This window comes from Pygocentrus nattereri, chromosome 25 (genome assembly GCF_015220715.1).
Source record: "Pygocentrus nattereri isolate fPygNat1 chromosome 25, fPygNat1.pri, whole genome shotgun sequence".
Taxonomy (NCBI): domain Eukaryota; kingdom Metazoa; phylum Chordata; class Actinopteri; order Characiformes; family Serrasalmidae; genus Pygocentrus; species Pygocentrus nattereri.
In genome coordinates this window covers 26,070,696-26,076,695 of record NC_051235.1, presented here as the reverse complement: position 1 = coordinate 26,076,695, position 6,000 = coordinate 26,070,696, and the positions used below count along the sequence as shown (strand labels likewise).

Here is a 6,000-nt window from a genome sequence, read left to right as displayed (position 1 = left end):
TGCTGGTCCAATCGCTGCCCCTAGACCCCTTCACAACATTACTGCTATGGAGAGATGAAAGCCACCCCTCCCACCCTCAGAAAACGATACTTTATTATGCTTTTCCCTCTAATTCTATTATTATTTATTCCTCTTTCTTCTCAGAGCGAGACTCTTTCAAACCGTTCCAAGGCAGTGAAATCGACAGGCTGGTACCGTTTTAAAATCTGGAGCTGTTTCAAGTTGATGCTTTGAGGGAGAGAGCTCATGATAGAAAGTGTGTTTGAAGCTTCCAAAAACCAAGTCCAGATAAAGAATGCACCACTGAGAAGAAAAGAAAATGAAAAAAAGGGGAAAAAATATCAAAAGAGACAATAAAAGAAGGAAAACAAAGAGACAGGCTCATCATAAGCAAAAGCAAATTGTGGACATATGTCTATAGAGCTCAGACTGTATAGTTAAGCTTTGTTCTCAGACGGGTGAAGAGGAAGTTTTTGCACACGAGGAACTTTGTGTGATGGGGCCGTTCTGTTCCAGCACAAACAGTCAAAACAGCAGCCATGCTGAATTAAAACGATGGCAGCAGACTAAATTTATAAAAAAAGACTCGCTTGCAAATGTTTGAACATCCCTGGTGAAATATTTTGTTGATTATCTAAGCCAGGTGTCAGCAGCCCAAATGTTAACCCTCTATTGCACAATGTTGCCTCAGGGCAACAAACTCATTTTCCTCATTTTGCAATAACATTATACATATTTAAAGACAATGATAGGGTTACTGATGTAGGGATGAATTTGAGTGAATCAATAAAAAGCAAGTACTTACACATACTATATCTCTTAGTGGGCACTTTTAACCTCTTTTTTAACATTCAGTCTCTGTTTTTGTTATGAGAAATTGCAGAAACAACATTGTGCGACAGTGGAAAGGATTTAGTTAAGTCACACGCCAGGTCTCACTACTGGAGAGGACACGGCTCCATATCATTTCTTCTCATTGTCGCACAATGTTGCCTCAAGGCAACATACTCCAAAAAGATCCCTGCACACACAATTAAAAATTATATTTAATAAATCAGATCCATTTTATGCAAGAAAAGTGAATATTTTATTTCATTTTTTTACAACAATAATAATGCATGCAGCCATTTCGTCCTTTCAGCAAAAAATTTTATGTCCATTACACCATCTTGGCTGTAAATATGTGTTTCAGTATGTGCTAGTGTACTAGTAGACTTACTAAACAGACTCAGTCTGCTCTGCTTCAAGCTTTAGCTCATCAGTAGCTTTTCTTGCTTCTCTGGCAGGAAACTTTCCAACAAAAGTAGAACAATTTCTTCTAAAATGTCTCTCAACGTTCAACTTTTTACAACGCTGAAGTCGCTTCTCATTCACCAGTTTCTCGTTCAAATTTTCCTGTTCCACCTTAAATGGTGCCTGAGACGCCAGAATGTAGCCGCTGCACCATTTAAGGCGGAACGGGACGGCTCGAACAAGAAGCTCGCAAATAAGAATTGACTTCAGCTTTTTTAGTTAGGGTTAGACAGTTTCTCATTGTGGATTAAACGCATCAGGAAGAAACCCATTCGTCTGTAAATGATCAAGGATCATCTTAAATCTTTCTCTTCGCCTTTTCGTTAACGAGACTGTTGTCTGCATCGCAACGGTGACCAGCAGTCTGCCAATCTTCCGGGTTAAAGGATGAATTAGCGGTTTTACATTGACTCTAACGTTTAAGACTATTTAAGACTGTGTCGAATGATCAGCAGAGCTTTATTTTACTTAGGAGGATTATTTTTATATAAAACTCTGAACTGTAGACTGTAGAAGTGCCACATATTGCTGACCCCTGATCTAAGCGAAAATACATCAACACATCCTCTACAGGGGGCACACGTTTTCCTGCAAACGTTACAGCACAATTTCTGTTTATTTACTGTGTTGAACATTTCGCAATATAAATAAATGGACTCACCAAACACATTTCCAGTGCTTTCTATTAGTCAAAGTTACAACATAAATAATGTAAATTAGCTATATAAGTATCATAGCTTCAGAGCAAAACTAAAGAAGCGAACTTTAAACACGTTTGGCTGATCAAGCACTGTTTGAGTAAAAGGAAAACTGGTCCTGTTACCATACAAACGCCTGTAGGCTGTACTACTGTAAATAAGACCCAGCTGAGTCTGAGACATGGAGGGAGATGGTGATTACGATCAGTCTGAACTTAACTGCAAATGGGCCAAGCCTTCAGCTCCAGGCCAGACACTCACTCACCTGTTCCTGGAAGGCCACACTAATCACCACTCTCTAGAGCCTTTCTTTTTACTCTCGCTCTCTGTTTAAAGAAGCAGACTGACCACATTTTTTAATGGTGTCTAACTGATGTTCACGTTCATTTGTGGCTAGCAACGTTATTTTCTTCTGACTGACTGTACTAGTACTAGCAATAATATTCAATACATTTGTTTTACAAAATAAGCTCATCTGAAAGCTTGAACACACTTAAAACATACGCAGCATCACTAATTCCCACCAGAAATGGTTAAATCAAATGCTAGCTGTGTATCAGACAGTGTATCTTCTCTGAGTGTGTGGCTGAGTTAATACAATTACACCAGACTGTCTTGCTACTCAGCTGCACAAACACTCCTGTAACAGTAAGGCTGCCAAAGTGGATTCTGAGATTTCCTTCCCAAGACAGGACAACCGGACAGTGACCAATCAGCGCACGTTCAAAGTCACAATCAGACACTTGTGTTTATACAGTGTCAGAAGGTGGGGTCATACACATGTACCACAGGTATACACGTAAGCATCTATATGTAATAACATGACCCACATTTATTCTATATGTAACTACCTATATGCAAAAATAATGTCTCATGTATTATATTTACACATGTAAGTAGCTAAATGTAACAATAATAATGCACCCTATATGCATTATATACATCCTGACACTGTCTGATGTCTTGATATCTGCAAAAAAGTGACTTTACAGGAGAAGCAAAAAATGTTAACTTTCAATATAAATCTGTGTAACAAGATTTTATTCAAAGTCATTTCGGTCCATTTCTGTTGGTCCATTCCTCATCAAAATTCGACAACATTAGCACAAAGGGCAGCTGGCATTTTCAAATATTATTTATATTATACACACACACACACACACACACACACACACACACACACACACACACACACACACACACACACACACTCATTCTGGTCCATTCGTTAAATTTTAAAAATGCAAAGAGTATCTGGAGTTTTTGAGATACAATTGAGATACAAGGTTTTTGTGCATCATCAACAATATGCAAGTACCCATATATAATCTCATACATATCTCAATCTCATATGTATTATATGTACTTATGTATCTATACATAAGAATAATGACTTAACTTTCTAAGCCTACACATAATCCAATCCTAACCTCTGTAATCAAACAGAAATGCACAGAGCTTTTGTAAGAACCACTTTTCCAAAGACCTTTACCGAAATCTGAACCCTCTTCTCATTATTTGTTTACTTTAATGCTGTTCATTAGACTGCTCTGGGGGGAAGCTCTATCAATGGCCTTCCTCTGAGGCTGAGAGCACTTCCTCTGAGTTTGGCCTTGATGAATGATCTGCTGCAGGCAAACAGGGAGGGGATGGGCCTGAATAGATATATTATGCACCCAAACAAGAGCCTTATGTAAGGATAACATTGATATGCCGCTTCAATCAAACTAACATGCTGTCACAGTCATAGCAAAACACCATAATTCCAATATTTCAGCTATATTTCATATTTTATATTTACACCAATCGAAAGTAACAGTTGCCCTTCACACTGTGTGAACAGTCTGAGATGAATGGAGCAACAGAAATGTGACAAAATGATTTCTCGTCAGCTTAACATGAGTTTAGAGTGCTCTTCCTTTTAAATGACTTTTCTGAGATATAAAGTTTTGTTACAATAACCAGGACATGCTGGTGAGACACTTCTGTACGCAACAGGCCAAACTAATTGTGTCTCACCTTCAGTATGCCAAACCTGCTGCAGCTGATCCAATCAAACAGGCCGCCAATGTGTCTCACCCAGTTACCCAGCGTCCACCCTGTTTCGGAGCAAAGCACCACACCCGTTTGCTGGCATCTGACCTACAACTGCTGCGTGTGGGGCTCACGTGTGGCAGGAATCAGGCCAGGTAATCTTACCCAGCCCCGCTCACGCCAGCTCTCCTTTACGCACATCACAGCTTAAGCTAATCACAGCTGACTGTTGACAGGGAAGGCTTTCAGGAGGCCAGAACCAGCGACAAAGTGCTACACACCTACACTGACTCAGATAGACATGCAAGAGTACACATACAGAGGTTTGCTTAACACAATGTCACACACAGTTATACACATGTCCCATTTGTCTCACATATACAGCACAGTGCAAGAGTCAGGGACCACCCCTCTTTATTTACTTTCCAGTCAAAACAGCCATTACGCATAAGTGACTCATTTTTCAGGAGGTATTCCTGTAAGATCTAATCTCAGCGCTATGGGTCCGAAAGGATGCGTAGTTGTCAAAAAGAACCTCACTGAGAAAAGGAAACAGACACATCAAACAAAGAGGTTTGGTGTTTTCAGAAAAAGGGACTGATCACCCCAGAGTCCAGACCTCAGCGTCACTTAATGTAGTTACTTGGATTATGGGAAGCAGAAAATATAACCAACTTCTAAGACTGAACTTTGTAGGTGCGGCTGCAGATTTCTTTAAAACACTGAAGGTGAGTCTGCTGATAAGAATTGAAGCTGTGAAAGAGAAATGAGTGGAAACAAAAATCACTGAAAAAAATCTGATACTAGTTTGTGTTCTGCTTTTTTCCTGATGCCAGTTTTTGACATAATCTGAAAATGCCTGTCGCCCTTTACACTGTGTGTAAATTTCATTTCGAATAGACCAAGAAACAGTCAAAATTATGTGGAAAGATGTCTGGTTCCATTGACTTACAGTAAAAGTAAAGCATGTTTTTCCTTCTCCTGTAAAGTTACCATTGTGGAGATACGAGGTTTTGTTCTGACAGCAGTGATATGTAACATGTCCCATATGTGTTCAATGGAAGTACCTTTCTTTATTTTTGTACATTACCTGTATCATTTTTTGTTAAACAAAAAATAAAAATAAAAACATGGACTAGACGCATACAGCCTTCTACATAAGTAATTTACAACTGGATGGAATGTGAGTAATGAGTCTAATCTCATCCTCTCTGTTCTTTCAACTGGTCTTTTCCCCCCTCGCTCTCTCTCTCTCTGGTAGATGAAAGCAGCGTGTGTCTGGGCTGTTTGTCAGCTCCATTATCTGGCCTTCTCTTGTCAGTGGTAAATTTCAGGAGCCCAAACACAGATAAACAGCAAAGCTCCCAGAGGTGAGCGTGTTTCTGCCCAGGATCAGAGCCAGTCAAACGAGGGGCATCTATCTAATCACTTATCTGATGAGCTCATCTCCCTCTAGACTGTGTGTATATACCTATGTATGTGTGCGTGTCCTTCAGACACACTCGAACGCATGCAAAAACTGACCCAGAGCGCTGCCCTCTGGTGGAGGGATTAGGACCTGTTGACATTATGACCCTCACCCAGGGTTAGGATCAGCAGCGATGACTGCCTGGCTCAGAAAAATTCAAGCCGGATTGTAGTGATATGGGTGATATGATGATATGGCATCATTATTGAGATAAAAATATCAAAATGAACTGGGTATGCTGTGCGTATGATCAGTCTTTCCTCTTTACTGACCAACTATACATGTTTCATTGAAGGGGAATCCCACCCATTTTTAAAATTTCTGCAAAATTAAAATCAAGATGCAAATTTATTAAGAGTGCTTTGATGTGAAATGCACCAGTGTTGAGAAACCTACTCAAAGTGGTGGTGACAGGAATGAGCCTGCTAAGCATTTGTTGCTACATTAAATGATTACAAATAAGTTGGCTGATAACCGGATGGCTGAAACATTATTTTGCAACAGTTC

General features: G+C 39.7%; 1 protein-coding gene across 6 annotated transcripts in view; it reads right to left on the bottom strand.

The window, feature by feature from the left end:
* tcf12 (transcription factor 12) overlaps positions 1-6,000 on the bottom strand; it is a 182,380-nt gene that overhangs the window by 42,246 nt on the left and 134,134 nt on the right. The window lies entirely within an intron of this gene.